We start from the raw sequence: 16155 nt of genomic DNA, 5'->3' as shown, positions 1-16155 counted from the left end.
TAAGAAGGGCAATGTGACCGCGTGGCTGTAATGGGAAGCAAAGTAAACAAAACACGAACACTTATTAACACGGCACCCAACGTAAATAAACACGGGGAAAGGGCTGTAACGCAGAGCCCTTTTTGCCTAATATTTTGTTTTTCTTTGCATTATTAAAAAAAAATGTAAATGGTGCGAGACAGGGACATGTTGTCTAAAGAAAATACAAATTCAATGTTAATTGCTCGTGAAAATGCGCTCAGTAAAGTCTGTTGCTGTATGCGGTTGGTGTAGTCCAGAGCATTACTGCCAAAATAAAACAAGGATGAAACAACAGACCTCGGTCTTTGAATGTACAGAAAATGTGGGCAAGATAAGATCAAAATTTATAACCCTGTTTACAACAGAGCTCTGCAAACCACAAGCATTAGTCTTGAGTGCTCCAGCTTAAAGAAAATAGTGCTCACAGTAACAACACTTTAAGAGGAGCAGTCCTTGGAAATGGGCGGAGCTTAAAACTCATATTCAGATTACAAAATGTCTCGAAGAGACAGCGCAGGAGGCCCCTATGCGAGACCTAAAATTGGTTGCAAAAATGTCTTATTGGTAAGTGAAATTAGTAAAAAGTGCCAAGAATGATGCGGAGTCAGTGTCATTTGAACCCCCAAAAATGGTTGGCTGCTGTCACTCTGCTTAGCAGACTTCTTGCTGTTAATCAGGAAATTTGGTGACATTATCTATAAATTTGGAAAATCTAACTCTCAGCTCTCTGGAAACAGTGTTTAACTGCCTCTTAACAAAAGTGAATGTTCAACTTGTGGAAAAGCAGTCCAAAGCTGGACAAATATAGATCATGGACCAAAGATTCTTTGTGAAAGGAGCAGAAGCAGCAGGTTTTATCATGGGGCCCTATTCCCTCTATTGGGTGATTTCTTCTACATCCAATAGCCCCAAAAGCCTCAAAAATGTTAATTTAGAAATCTTAGAAATGGGCAGAGATACATATTGTTGTAGCGTCGACTCTGCATAGGTGGTCACTGCAAGTGGATTGTGAGTCTTTGCCTGTGGGATATGCAGATCAGGTTTCTTGGCTTTTAACAATTCTCCTCAGGAGGTGTTTGAAACCAGCATATATCATGTTCAAGGACCATGGTGGGACCATTTGAAGTGCCGTAAAGATCTTCTCATTAGAGGTGTGCCACGATGTGGAGAGGGAGTCTGTCAGATCTAGGCAAGAGGGTAATTAAGAGTCCCAGCCTCTGCTTTTTCAGTTTAAACAAAAGCTTTAATAATGAACCAATACTTGCTCCATGAGGCCAGATTCTAGGCGAGTTTGAGCTTCCTTAGTGGAATGTAGCAATCTGAAAATTGATCGCTAGTGCCTTGATTGGACTAAGTTCAGCCATCTTCAGAGCTTCCCGGCCATACACTTACGAGGGAAAGTATTTGAAATTAATAACTCACCACAGTTGTAGAAAGATGGGGCCTGTAAAATTGTTTGCCGCTTTGCTCAGTGCAAATGTGATTCCTTTACCTTGTTTTGGAGCAACTCCATGTGAAGTCTGGTGGATCCTAAGGCTTAAAGTTCAACACCTATGTATTTGAAGAAATGTTCACTGGTAAATAACTGTTGACCTAATTTCCATAACCAAGATCGAATCTGACAGAAAGTGATAACCTTAGTATTTTCTAAAATGTTTTGATAGTTTGCCTCACAATCAGAGCCTAATTTGTTCAGAGAATGCTGAAGGCCAATCGCTAAACAGTCTAGTAACACAGTTGATCTGCATACAGCAAGACGTAGCATTGTCATCCAAGATGGCTGCAGAGTAGGAGCTCTTACCCAGAGCTCCTGGTTGAGGATTACCTTATCGGTTAATATCCCCGCAATAACCAGCCATCCAACCTCCTAGATCACTCCTTTACTTCAATCAACACGAAAGACTTAGTAACTGCGTTTTCTTTGCCAACTCTTACCTCAAGAAACAACCTCCTTGGACTCTTCAATGATCTCAACTGGATTTGGCCCATGAGATCCAGGACCCTAGACCTCTCGCTGTCCTCTACTCAAGGGATCCGAGCTCTACAGAAGGTATCTACAGAAGGAGCACCCGTCGAAGCAGACAATCCACTCCAGTGCAGCTGTGTCCCCCTTCCACACATCCTCAACGAGCGCGCTGCATTGGTCCCTGCAGAGTCCGGGCCTCAGTGAAATCGGGCCCCACGGGGCTGACCTCCCACACTCCCTTACAAGCCTTCCTCCCGACACCACTGACTCCTGACTACCGAAGGGATTCGAGCTCTACGGAAGGTATCTACAGAAGGAGCACCCGTCGAAGCAGACAATCCACTCTGGACTCCTGACTTCCAGCCACTGGCTAAACGGAGGATCAACTTGGATCTGAACTCCCGGCCTCCACCACAGCGGCCTACAAACGGACTCGCACCCGGCCACCTCTCGTGGACCCACGTACTGCCCACTGGTCGAGGTGCAAATCGTGTTTGTCCGCAGCTACTTAATCGGACCCATCTGGTTCTTCGCACAGCGTTCAAGAAAAGTTTTCAAAGAGGTGCTGACCTCCGTGCCTTGTCCACAGTTTCGCAATCAGACCCACATACGGACCCGTACCAGGCCACAGACACTGCACTTTGTCGCAACCAACCGTTCCCTTTGCGCTGATCACTTGACGCAATGTCAGCCTGGAGCGGACATCAGTGACTCGTCCGCAGTTTTCACAGTGGGACTCTGATCGGTCTCCCGCAAGACTGGGGCTCTCTCCCTGGACTGGGCGAGTGCGTAACAAACACTGGGTTGCCTTCCTTGTGACCAGTGAGGCTGCCTTACCATCCATCCTGCCTGGATGCCGGGTTGCCCTACCACCCTCTACTATCATCGCTCTGGTAAGAGGGTTTGCACCGGGGAAAGGACGCAAGCTTTCCATGGGGAGGTGCCGCCCTGAACCTCGGTCCCCCCTCCATGTGATTGTTGAGGCTGCCTGCTCAACATCCTGCATGTGATCCTGATCACCCTCCTACCCACCGCGGTCATGGCTCCTCTATGAGGGCTCTTCCTGACATGGTAGTGACTGTGTCCCAGCCCTACTTGTTTATTAATGAACTGTGCGATTACTTAAAATCATTACAGTATAAAAAATGCAGTTTGGTTCAAATAAAACACAGTAAAATACAGTAAAATGCCCCCACCCCCTGCTCGACCTGCACCGGTCAGGGACCAATGGTGCAGCTATGTGGTCTCGATACAGACTATGTTCACTGGTACTATACATTATTAAAAAGAATTAAAGTTTTTAGCGTCAGCATGAGACCTCGCATACTAGAGTCTGGAAGGCGTGTAAAAGTTCGACATCCTCAGTTGCACTGTGGACTTCAACGGACCCTTAGTCGGCCCCAGTTGGATACCTCTGACTGATGGGACCATTTTCTTTTCGGCGACTCCCTGTGTTATCTGTGGATTGCCAACTTTAGGGCGGCGGGTCACAGGGCTCTTCGGGATGGTATCCTTTAGTTGGTTTTCGAGTGCCATTTTAACTTGATGGATGAAATTGCCTATCCTGGCTAATAAACATGTTGTGGTTTCAGAGAAACACCAATCCGAGGCCTCTCTGCAAGTTCTGTGGCCCAAGATGCGTAGTGCCGGACGTAGCAATCGCTGTCGGTCACTGGCCAGCTTAGTGCAGCAACATAGCAAGTGTAGCCAGGATTCTCTGCGATAGTTGCAAAGTCGGCAGGCAGTGGCTCCGTCCGAGCGTGCCCATCGTGGGTTGAAGTCCGTTATCCTGAGGACCAAGAGGCGCATAAACAGAATTTTTTGTCTTGCTTCGATTGTTAGTGAGTCTTGTAAATAAGGTTGAGGTTTACCGGGAGTGTAGGACTTGTCCAAGGCCAACGTTAGCGGGTTGGGCCGGAGCGAGGAAAGGTCTAGCTCAAAGGAAATAGACTGGACTTGGCGCTTGACGGCTTTTGCCCAGGCGGAATATGGGATTTCGTGTAAGTGCAGACTCCGCCCCTCGATCTTCAGAAGATCAATGGCTAGTTCCACCTTGGCTTTCCATGGGGAGCCTGCTTCCCCAAAGATGTTTTTTAACGAGTGCTTCAAGGTGTTTTCGGGCGACTTCAGAACTCTGATGTAGTATTTTAGCAACTCCCCCAGTAGTACCAGTTCAGGACGTTTCATGCCTATTTCCAGTCTCACCCTGTTGTTCCGTGCCTGTTTGGGGGCTTGTAGCACCATCTTGTATGCTTTCACCTGTGCCGCTTGGACCACTTTCTCAAAAGCCCATGGATAGGCTATATGGCCGTACGTGAAGGCGGGGATCAATTTAGCCCTGAGTACTGTCAGCATTGGATCTGCAGAAGGACTAGCCAGACCGTGGCTTAGACGTCTTAGAGATGTAATTATTTTCTCAATTTTTGGTTTAAGCGTCTTCAGATGTTTGAATGCAGTAGCCCTCTCTGATACCCATGTGCCCAGATAGTTGTAGGATGGGGCCGTGGTGATTCGGTGTTCCCCCAGAGATCATGAAGCTTTTGTTTTGTGTGGATGTTTGCCAAAGATTATTATCTTGGTCTTGCTCACATTAATATGTAGCTTGTTCTCCTTGTTGTACGTGGCGAGACTGTTTAAGGCTCTTTGGAGGCCTACCCTGGTATGGTTCATAATTACTGTGTCATCTGCATACTGGAGCGTACCCAGAACCAGCTTCCCCAGTCTGGGCGATGCTAGGTTGGCATCTTTCAGGGCGTGCCCCATGTCTGCAGTGTACAAGTTGAAAAGCAGGGGGGCCAGAACACACCCCTGCTTTAATCCAGAGTTAGTGGCAATTCTTGTGGTTGCAGATGTGGCGCTTAGTTTCACCTGAACCCAGGTCCCCTCGTAAAGTGCTTTTATGGCCTCTAGAAGATCTCTAGGGATCCCCCAAGACTCTAGTTTTGCCCAGAGCCGGCTTCTGTTCAGACGGTTGAAGGCCGTTGAGTAGTCGATAAAGCAACAGAACAGGGGCAGCTTATTCCGCATGTTGGCCTTCTTAGCGAGGTACGAAAGCGCTATGATGTTGTCCAGCGTAGAACAGTTAGCCCTGAAGCCAGTCTGTGAGGGCGGGAGTATGCCGTTCTTATCCACCCAAGTTTCCAGGTCCTTAAGTAGAAGGCGGGCATAGACCTTAGCTTCAATGTCAAGGAGGGCTATCAGTCTGTAATTAGCCAGGTTAGAGTGGTCACCTTTTTTGTGAATAGGAAAGAGGATTGAGCCTTTCCAGGAAAATGGCAGGGTTGCGGTTGCGAATGCGTGGTTGAATAAAGGAGTAAGTTTGGAAGCGAAGAATGCAGGATCTTTCTTAAAAACCTGTGTGGGGATCCCGTTAGGACCAGGGGCACCATCGGTTCTGATGGCTTTGATGTGCTTTGCAATCTCCGCCTCCGAGAATTTTCCAGGTCGGGTCGGACTTGATTCTTCGTTGGGAGCACTTTCATAGCTGATGGTAGCTGCCGCCGCCTTGGACCACCCGGTGATGCAATGAGACATCCGCTTTGGCTCACAGGTGTACAGCCCCTTTGCATACTGTTCCCACACTTTTACTCCAACACTGTTGACCTTGTGTACGCCTCCTGATGACAAGCTGTTGATGTAGCGCCGGGGCTTGCTATTATCTTTACCTTTAATTATGGAAAACACTGTCAGCCAATTCTGTTTGGTCCGTTTTCTTTTCAGATCCCAAATGTTCCTCTATGAGGGATTGCACCGCTTGGCCCTCCTACCCACCGCGGTTCATGGTTCCTCTATGAGGGCTTGGCCCTAGGAAGGTGACGCGGAGCAGCTTCTCCCCATCGCATGAGCTCTGCGCCTCAGAACCAAAACATCGACTCCACCACTGGATGGTTGCACCGCCATGCTCCTTGCATGTTGCAGTCAGAGGCGGTTCTCCCATGTGGGCGTTTGGGCGCCGCCCCCCCTGTTTTTTCGCCGTGCGAGAAGGCAGAACAATGGTAGTTATCATATTATATAACTACCATTGTTTCTGCCTTCTCGCACGAAGAGAAAGCAGAACTTCCTGGTTAGAGTTACTCGAGGCAAGGGGGGAGTGGCTTGGGGGAGTGGCTTGGCCATTGTTGTTAATACTGACTGTTTGGGCAGCCTGGGGCCGCCCAAACAGACAGTATTACCAACAGAGGGAAAGCCACTCCCCCAAGCCACTCCCCCCTGCCCTCGAGTAACTCTCCCTGTTCTCTCTGTAGGCTGCTGCAGCAGCAGCCTACAGAGAGAAAATGACGTCACCTGGGGCAGCCGGCCGCACCAATGGAAAACGCGTCAGTGGAGAGGGAGGCTGCCTGCTGCGCCGCCTTCCTGATGACGTGCTGGTGCTGCCTGCAGGATTTGAAAGCGAGGATGGCGGCAATCGGTACGAAGTCTCTGGAGTGTGCTGGACGGTAAGTTAAGTTTGCTTAACTTATTTATATTTGTATTCATGTATTTGTGTAAATGTGTTTCCAAACCCCTCCCGCCTCCCCCCTCATTCCCTCAGGTCGTCACGACCAAAGCTGGTACCGCCAATGGTGGGAAATTTGCACCCAGGGCCCCCGCAGTGCTGCTGTCACTCCTTGCGGGATAGTAAGGCACCTCCAGGGCCGGTTGAATTAGGCCTTGGCCGAGTCATTCCTGCTGGCTTTTGAAGGTGAGCGAGGCTCATTGTAGCGGGAGCAATAGTATCCCACCGCCATCACCCAAACTGGTGTCTTTATGCTGTCACTACACGCAACACAGTGAGGCACCTCCACGGCCATTCGAGGTACGCCAGGCCACGCTCTTCAGTGCCGACCAGACTCTATCACAATGCAGAACTCTCTCCCAGTGGTGTGAAATCATGCGTTATTTAATTTATTGTGCATTCTTAACTCAATGTAAACCCACACTTTAAAAATATGTATTCACGTGAGTATCCTTGTGAATATTTATTCCTGTGAGCAGTGCCGCCGGTAGTAATGGGAATTTCGGTGAAGGTCAGTGTGAGGCCAGCTCCGTCTTAGTAAGTGCTGTGGCTACACGACTTAATGAACTTTTTGGGACGTTTTAAGCCAGAATGTTTGAAAGCATATATTTATTTCCTAAATATAGCCTTGATGGATTTTCTTTTCTATTGCGCAGTGAACCGCAGCTGTTCTTTTGAGAAGCCCAACACATAATTTACAGTTCAGGTTGTTTCAAAGTAGGACATTTTGAGAGACAATTGTAACGTGATATTGTATTGCACAATGTTTTATATGTGGTTGTCCAAAGGACCATGTTGATTCTTTAGTGTTATTTCGAACTGTTTAGTGCTGGGATCATGCATTCCTGAAGGGGTGTAGTGTTTGACTTGTGTTTTTAACAGTGCTTGGCAGTTGGATGGACTGTATTGCACCAGTGTTTGTTAATTCGTAATTCTTATTCTCTTGTGTTCTTAGTTGTAAAGTGTTATTTCACTTTTGTAAAAGTATAGTTTGTGGAAATGTAGCAGATAGCAGCAAACCTGCAGCCGTATTACAAATAGGGTGCGCTATCCATGTTTGCGGTGAGGCATACCTTCAAATTTGTATGCTGGGTCTAAATGACAGGTGTACCTGATTTTTTACGCCCTGCCACTTTCAAATGTCACCAGCCGCCACTGGTTGCAGTCTGCTGCTCTCTTGCCCCGTCTGCCTCCTTTGAACTTCCGACACTGAGAGGGCCTGTGCCTCACGAGCTTGGGATCGTCTGCTCCTGTGCCCGTTGCCACTCACCCTCCCCCGAAGATCGAGGCTTGCCGCCCAGTGTATGCTCACAGCGCCCCGGGTCCAGTGTCGACTGAGGCTGGACCTTTTCTCTTGATGACTACAGGAGCTGATGATCGCACATGAAGTAAGGGCCCACTCAGATCTGACTGCATAATCACATGGGCACTCTGTCTTTTTCACGTGTTGTATACACATTTTTCATTGGTTTGTTCTGGATCTCCAGAGGGGATCACTCCACACCCGTCTAAAATGGCCGCTCCTGTCTAAAATGGCTGCCTCTCTGTGTTGAGACTATAGACTCGACTCAAGCTTGACCTGTTCACATCAATACTGCTGGCTAACAATCTCCTTAAAAGGCCTGATCTAAAAGAGCTTCTTCCCTCTTGGTGATGCTTTAGACTTGACACTCGCTCCCGCCCCCCACCTACCCACTCAGATCCCGTCCTCGAGCCCAGACTAATTGAAACTGATTCAAACACTAGTAATGATTTTATGGCCGCTTGCCGTGGGTGTTTACCATACGCACGCACCTGGCGCCTAAATGGTCATGTCCTCCCTCTTCAGTTAATCTAACGCACCAAGGCTGATCTCTCTACAAGCTGCTGTGAAGCTTACAAAAACTAATGATCACGATATTGTGTATGTATGATGTCATGGTGTCCTGTTTATATGACATCATATCTTCCTTTATCAGAAAGTCCAACGCCCCATGGCTGATCTCTCCTGCAAGCTGCTAGGAAGCTTTCAATAATTGATGCTCAGACTATAGCTAAACTGCGCCAACCTCTCCTACAATTTGCTGTGAATCCCACAAAAAAATGGTATGCTCCTAATATCTTTGGTACATACCTGACCTCGCCCTCCGAGGCTGACCACCAGTGTACTGCCACATTGGACTCCGTTGGACCGGCCTTAAACATCTCTCTAGCTGCCCTTCCCGATGCGCTGACATCACCAACGCTGCTCCAGAACCAAGCGTGGCTTGTCCCACCGCCCAACCGAGCCTCCTGTCCAGAAACCATCGCTGCGTCACCTCTGCCTTCTCCTAAAGCATTACTTTAACTATGATGCACTACTGTTGATCAAATACTAGTTTAATGCTTTTTCTACTTATTCCCTCATTGCTATTTAATCTGACCTATATGCACTTTAAACTGCCTGTATTGATCTTACCAATGCTAGAATGCTCTACTGATATTACCCAATTTTGCTGTTATCCTTACCTTTTATTAACTCTAATTATGTTGCCCCCTTTCCTACTACCACTCTGCTTAGTAGGGTGATCTCTACACTTCTTTGAAACTATCATGGCGGTTTGTTTCTCTCACCTTCTGTAGGATCGCTACTCCCTACTAGAACGCGTACGCATACTTCCGCAAGTCATCCTAATACATTTCTCCCACCACTCTCCTGAGCGTCCAATCCCGTCCAGATCTTTAATCTTCTGCCTAATACTCTCTCATTAAATCACTCCAATTTCTTAAATCCCCCCTCATGAATCTCTTTCTCTTTCACTTTGTTTATCTCACTCGCCCTTACACCCCCTCACTTAATCTCTCCCGATCTTCTGCCTTCAGTACATACCTCACCATCTTATGTTAACATCCCCACTCCTCACTCCTCGCCATCACCTAAACCTCTTTATATCACTTCACCCTCCCCTTTTCTCCCCTTCATCTCCTCCAACCAACTGACCTATCATGCCCCACATCAAGCCCGTTCTTACATCCCACCTCTATCCAGCTCTCACCTCCAAACTCCTCTCCTTCAACAAACATGGCCCCAACTCCTGGCCAATTCCTTACCCACCCCATCATCTCCTCTAATTCACTCACCACCCCCCAAACTACCATCCCCCTAATGTCCGTCTCTACTAACCCCTAATACCATCTCTAACCCTTCTCCGTCCCCCAAGCTCTCCTCCTAGCTACTTTACCCATTCATGCCTCTACCCCTCCCTTCCCGAACTACACTCCAACCACCAATGCTGATGTGGCGTCTCCTCGCACCCCTTACACTCTCTCCACTACTCACTCTTCATCTCCCACCTCTGTAACTGTCCCGTCCCTCGCCTTGCCCCTCCCTCCCAATGCCAGATCACACCTCCGTCCCCTCCCCAGCCTCCCTCACTCCCACAGTCTCAGTACTACCCTCCCCCCCCCCGGCCTCTCACCCTCTCCTTACACCGAACCCCCTCCTCCAGCCAACTCAGACCATATATCCTCCCCTCCTTCAGCCAACTCAGACCATACATCCTCCACTCCCTCTGTCCCAACCACATCCCATCTCACTCTTTTAACCCAGACACTTTGCAACATTGACTGCAACATCTCTATCTTGGTTACTGAACTTGCCCGGCTTAGAGAGGATTTCAATAATTTCAAATCCCTCAACACAAGAACCCACCCCTCTTGGACCTCCTCCCCATGCTCTGGCCCTCTTAAACGCCCATATTCCAAACGTTGGATAACCACTCCTCTTCACACTGCATACACAGACATCTTCGCACCTTGAGTGACTACTCCGCTTCCGACCTATACCCCATCTGCAACTCCTACCTAAATAAATCCCTCCTTAAAGACTCTTCTCTCCCTCACTCCAACATCCCTGTCATCATGGGGATCAGCAGAAACCACTCCTCTCCTGGCTCCCTCAGACTCCCCCCTCAACTCACCACCATTCACCTATGCCCTGCCCCCATTCCTAACCCTAAACCTCTGTCCTGCATGCTCATGAACTGCCGCTCGGCTGTTCGATATGTGACCGAAATATCCGAAACCATCCTTAGCAAAGATATTGACATCACCTTCCTCACGGAAGATCACTCAACGCCCAGCCTCGACCTACTCTCCCCCCTTGTTACTCCATTATCAATATCAGGAAAGGTGGCCTAGCAATAATTTTTTTTAAAGAACTCCAGCTCTCCTTATCCAAAAACACAGACTAACGGCTAGGGCGCTCGACCTCGGACCTTGGGATCTTGGTTCGACTCTCGGTAACAACGCTAAAAAACATCCTGTGATTCTGGGCAAATCACGTAATCTCCCCGTGCCTAACAAAAAAAAAATGAATGTCCTCATGTAACGTAACTGGTGCTATGTAAAGCGCTCTGATACCCGATTCGGGTCAAGTTCGCACTATATATAAACAACAACAAAAAAACCTTTGAATACCTTGGAGCCAAACTTAAGATGAAAGGCTCTGCGCCAATATGACTACACAATATCTATCACCCTCCTGGTGAGCCTCGGGCCTTTGCCGAAGAACTATTTTACCTTCTTACGGAATCGCTACTTTCTAACTCTAAAAATCTCTTCCTTGGAGATTTTAACCTTCACTGGAACGAACCTGAGGATCCCACAATCAACCTTCTCTATAATCTTCTCGAGATTAGCGACCTCAAACAACTTTGCTACTCCCCAACCCACTCCAAAGGAACTACTCTCAACGCCATCATCACCAACACTGATTTGGCATCCCTATCCAACATCATCCCTATCGACTGGTCTGACCACCACCTCATTATGTTCATGATTTCCCCTCCTACCCCGCCCGCCCGAGCTATAAACATCAAAACCATGATTGTGACCAGAAATCTCAAGCAAATCCCTCCTGGTGCCCTTGAGTCCAAACTCCAATCTCAACTTAGGCTCATCCCTCCCTCTCTAAATGCACATGAACTCATTGAGCACTTTAATAAAACAGTCTCCGAGGTTTTAGATCAACTTGCCCCGCCCAAACTTAAAACTCTAAAAACGATCCCCTCCAAATCTTGGTTTACCTCCGACCTCAACAAGGAAAGACATTCACTTAGACTCGCTGAAAGATCATGGAGACAACACCCTTCCCCCATCCATCTTGCCTTCCATAGAACCGCAAGATCTACCTACAAAAAACACATTTTCTCTGAAAAGGCATCTTTCTTTCGCTCGCAACTCTACCCCGTGCCAAGAACAAACCCAGAGAACTGTTCAACATTGTTAGAAACCAAATCTCCCCGGCCCCCCTCAACCTGGTGGAGTCCACTAACAAATGTGAAGAAATTGATTTATTTTTCTCATAAAAAATTACCAAAATTGATCAATCCTTTCTTGTTACTCAGCCCCCCCACTACCCTCAATGGCCTCTTGATGCTACCTCAATACCACACTACCCCCTGACTCTACCCCCTACTCCTCCCCAACACCTTCCTTCATCTACCCTACCTCTCTAACCCTCTGCTTAAAAATAATGTATCCTGGCAGAATTTCCATCCCGTTTCCGAATTGGAAGCCTTTAACATCTTATCCAAATTAAAACTGTCCTCTCACACAAAAGACCCACTCCCATCTACACTTGTCCACGACCTAAAGCACGTCATCGTCCCGTACTGGACCAATATCATTAACTCCTCCCTTTCTACAGGCGGAGTCCCGGTCTCCCTCCAACCTGGGCAAATCACATCCATCCCTAAAAACCCTAAGGCCAATCCTAATGACCCTAACAGCCTCCGCCCCATCTCCAACCTTCCCTTTCTCTCCAGAGCCCTTGAAAAATATGCCCTACTTCAATTGGACAAACACATTGACACTTACAACCTGCTCGACCCCCTACAATCCGGCTTCAGCAAAGGCTGCAGCATGGAAACTGCATTGCTCAGTATAATGGATGACATCCACCATGCCCTGGACAAGGGAGAGAGCTACCTACTTATTATTCTCGACCTCACTGCTGCATTTGATACGGTTAACCATTCAACCTTACTTAATGCAATCATAGATCACTCCAGACTTAACGGCACTGTTCTAAACTGTTTAGCCTCTTACATCCAACACAGAACCCAATAAATTAAAATTCAAAACTGCCTCTCTTCCCCCACACCTGTCTCCCTTGGTGTCCCCCAAGTATCGATCCTCTCTCCCGCTCTCTTTAACCTCTTCTTGGAGCCCCTTACCCTCAATTAACTATCACCTGTATGCTGATGGCACCCAACCGTACTACAAAATTAAATCCCACTCTGATATCTTGCACTTCAACACTGCCCTAACTAAGATTCAATCCTGGTTCTACTCCAATCATCTCAAACTCAATCCAAACAAAACTGAAATCATTCTTTTCTCTCCTAAATACAACCCTCTCCCCATTCAAACATGGATCACGGACCTTATTGACCTAAACTGTTCTTTCTCCCTTGCCGAATCAGTAAAATCTCTTGGCATCACCATCAACAGTAAGCTAACGCTCGACTCCCACATAAAAAAATTCGGCAAAGGGAGCATTCTTCAATCTCCGACATCTCAAAAAAATCAAACCTTTCATTACAGTGGAAGATTTCAAACCAGTTGTCCAATCTCTAGTCCTCTCGAAAATTGACTACGGAAACGCCCTACTCTCCGGAACTCCCAAAGTTCGCCTTGCATCCCTCAAATCTGTTCTCAACCTAGCAGCCAGGCTAACAACCGACAGTAAACTTTTCAACCACATCTAACTTGCCTTCAAGGACCTTAAATGGCTTCCTATCAAAGGCAGATCTTCCATTAAAATTGCATGCATTACGTACAAAGCCCTCTATCAAAAGACCCCGCTCTATCTCTCAAACAAAGTCAACAAAGCAGGTTGCGCCCTCCCAATGAGAAGCACCAACTCTCTTTTTCTCACCCCCTCCTCTTTTGAAAAAAAAAGACTCTCAATCCTGCTCCTTCTCTGGTAAGACCCCCAGCTTCTAGAATGCCCTCCCTAAAGAGCAACGTGGTAACCCCTCTTATGTTAGTTTCAAAAAAGAACCTTAAAATACACCTGCTTAACAAATATTGGGGTACATAATCCCTCTCTTACTGTACATGCAATACTCTACCTCCTCCGTACCACCCCTACCGTCTCCACCTTTCTCCGATTCATCCCCTTCCCGACCCCTCTCCACCCTGTTTCCCCCCTCTCCCCTAACTATCATCCCCATCCCACCCTCCTCACGCACTCAACACCGCCAGTTTTATTCTGACCTTTGAGCCCACCCCATGTGTACTGTATTATAATTTGTTACGTCATCCTTTTCATGCGTTTTTTTTAATTGCCCATGCTTATGGTTTTTTTTGTCGTCAATTAGTCTTTAGTACTCAATACGCTTTTTTAGTCCACCATGCAGGAATGCTGCATTTGTAATAACAGTAGAAAAGGGGGTGGTAATGGAAGGAGCATCTGAACCAATCAAACACTCACACCCAGTCAAAAGATATGGGTTTAATCCATCACCGTTCTTTAGCCCACTCTGCCACCCCAGTTCAGACATGGCTATATGAAATCAGTCTGACCCTGTGCCTCATGGGAACAGTCCAGCCCGAACTGCCAAGCCATGCCTTCCCTGGACCGGAAACAAGCTTCCGAGGACCGGTTTCTGGCATTCCAGCTGTCTTCAGCCCGGCTTGCTTGAATCCAGTGGCAAAGTGAGCAAGGGACTCACTTCTGAGCATACCCTGCCACACTTATGGCGGCCAAAAGCAGTAAAAAAGGGGATGGTAATGGACGGAGCATCTGAACCAATCAAACACTCACACCCAGTCAAAAGATCTGGGTTTAATCCATCACCGTTCTTTAGCCCACTCTGCCACCCCAGTTCAGACATGGCTATATGCAAATCAGTCTGACCCTGTGCCTCATGGGAACAGTCCAGCCCGAACTGCCAAGCCATGCCTTCCCTGGACCGGAAACAAGCTTCTGAGGACCGGTTTCTGGCATTCCAGCCGTCTTCAGCCCGGCTTGCTTGAATCCAGTGGCAAACTGAGCAAGGGACTCACGTCTGAGCATACCCTGCCACACTTATGGTGGCCAAAAGCAGTAAAAAAGGGGGTGTTAATGGACGGAGCATCTGAACCAATCAAACACTCACACCCAGTCAAAAGATCTGGGTTTAATAACGACTATTTATTCTTTTTAAGGTTATCATACTAATGTAAAGCGCTCTGATACCCCTGAGTGGAGCCAGCGCTATATAAAACTTCTTAAACAAATAAATTAAATAAATAAAACAAATAAATAATTGTCGGCCGTTGAGTTTCAGTAGCCAGGCCCTTTGGGTTTTTCCCTGCTGTTTCCATATCAGCGATGAATAAGTAGAAAAGGATAGGGCCCAGTACACCCCCCTGTTTAAGGCCTTTGTTTAAATAAACCTTATGGGAAAGCACGCCGTCACTGCTTAATTTTATTTGTATCCAATTTTGGAAGTAAAGGACAATAATAGGCATCAGTATTTTGGCAAGGAGGCCCCAACTACTCAATTTCTGCCATAGGAGGCCCCTATCTACACTATCAAAGGCTTTCCTATAGTCAATCAAACATGTGGAACAAGCAGGCACACTAAATGAGAATTCTCTACTGATCATCTGCCTGTATTGATTATTTGCACAAACTATCAGATGAATTAATAACAAAGTGTATTGTCTTATGCATTCTCTCTTCCTTATTTGTGGTGTGGATTTTTAATTATGGTGAAACAGTTTAATAATGTTTTTTTAGGAATATGTTTTTATCTTTTCCATGAATTGCATTTTATACATATAAATTACAAGATTAGGGGCCAGATGTAGGTAACTTCAATTTACCGATTCATAAATACCGAATTTTACCGATTCGGTATTTATGAATCGGTAAATTTGAAGGTGGGAGATGTAGGTAATTTCTAAATGTGAATTACCGAATCGGTAACATTCGGTATTTACCGATTCAGTAAAAACCGAATCGGTATTGCCCATTGATTCCTATGGGCCATGAAGCCCATAGGAATCAATGGGCAATAACGATTCGGTAATTACTGAATCGGTAAATACCGAATCCTGCAAGGGTGCAGGGGGTGTCACTTTGACACCCTCTAGCACCCCAAATACAGGCATGTGTGACATGTGGCACACACACATGCCCTAAGCGCATGTCTGTGTGTCACATGGCACAGGTGTGCATGCACAGATGTGCATGCTCACCTGAATTCGGTATTTTACCACCCAATAGGATTGGGTGGTAAAATACCGACTCTTAAGGGCCTGTGACACTCTTAGGAGTGTCACCTACATGTGGATTTACCGAATTGGTAAAATTACTGATTTGGTATTTTACAGTATCGGTAAATTTACCGAATCAGTAAATTTACCGATTCTGTAAAACGATGGCCCCTACATGCCAAATCCTAAATACCGGTTGGTAACGGCCGAAATCGCCCATTACCGACTGGTATTCGCTCTCCTACATCTGGCCCTATGTTTGATGTGTCTCAATCTTTTGTGAAAAATATATTTATATAAAATATTTGATACAGTCATTAATCCTGTGGCACTGATTGTGGAGGTTGTCTATATGTGTTGTGATTGAGTTTGAGATTGTATGTTGTTTGAAACGTTTATGAATATGACCTATTGTGAGGTTGGATGCCAAAGGGAATACTTT

At 46.8% G+C, this 16155-nt stretch overlaps 1 protein-coding gene across 4 annotated transcripts in view; it reads right to left on the bottom strand.

The window, feature by feature from the left end:
- The window catches only part of TSEN34 (tRNA splicing endonuclease subunit 34), a 167824-nt gene that overhangs the window by 105096 nt on the left and 46573 nt on the right, over nucleotides 1-16155 (bottom strand). Inside the window, exon 1 of one of the 4 annotated variants that reach the window (XM_086930346.1) lies at nucleotides 1444-1574. The exons of the other annotated variants lie outside the window; for them this stretch is intronic. The gene's annotated coding sequence lies outside the window, so the exon portion shown is untranslated. Of the gene's footprint in view, nucleotides 1-1443; nucleotides 1575-16155 lie in introns of those variants that run through there. 4 annotated transcript variants of the gene reach the window in all.

The sequence above is a fragment of the Lissotriton vulgaris genome, chromosome 7 (assembly GCF_964263255.1).
Source record: "Lissotriton vulgaris chromosome 7, aLisVul1.2, whole genome shotgun sequence".
NCBI classification, from domain to species: domain Eukaryota; kingdom Metazoa; phylum Chordata; class Amphibia; order Caudata; family Salamandridae; genus Lissotriton; species Lissotriton vulgaris.
The sequence above is the reverse complement of the archived record's forward strand: the minus strand, read 5'-3'. Positions and strand labels throughout refer to the sequence as shown.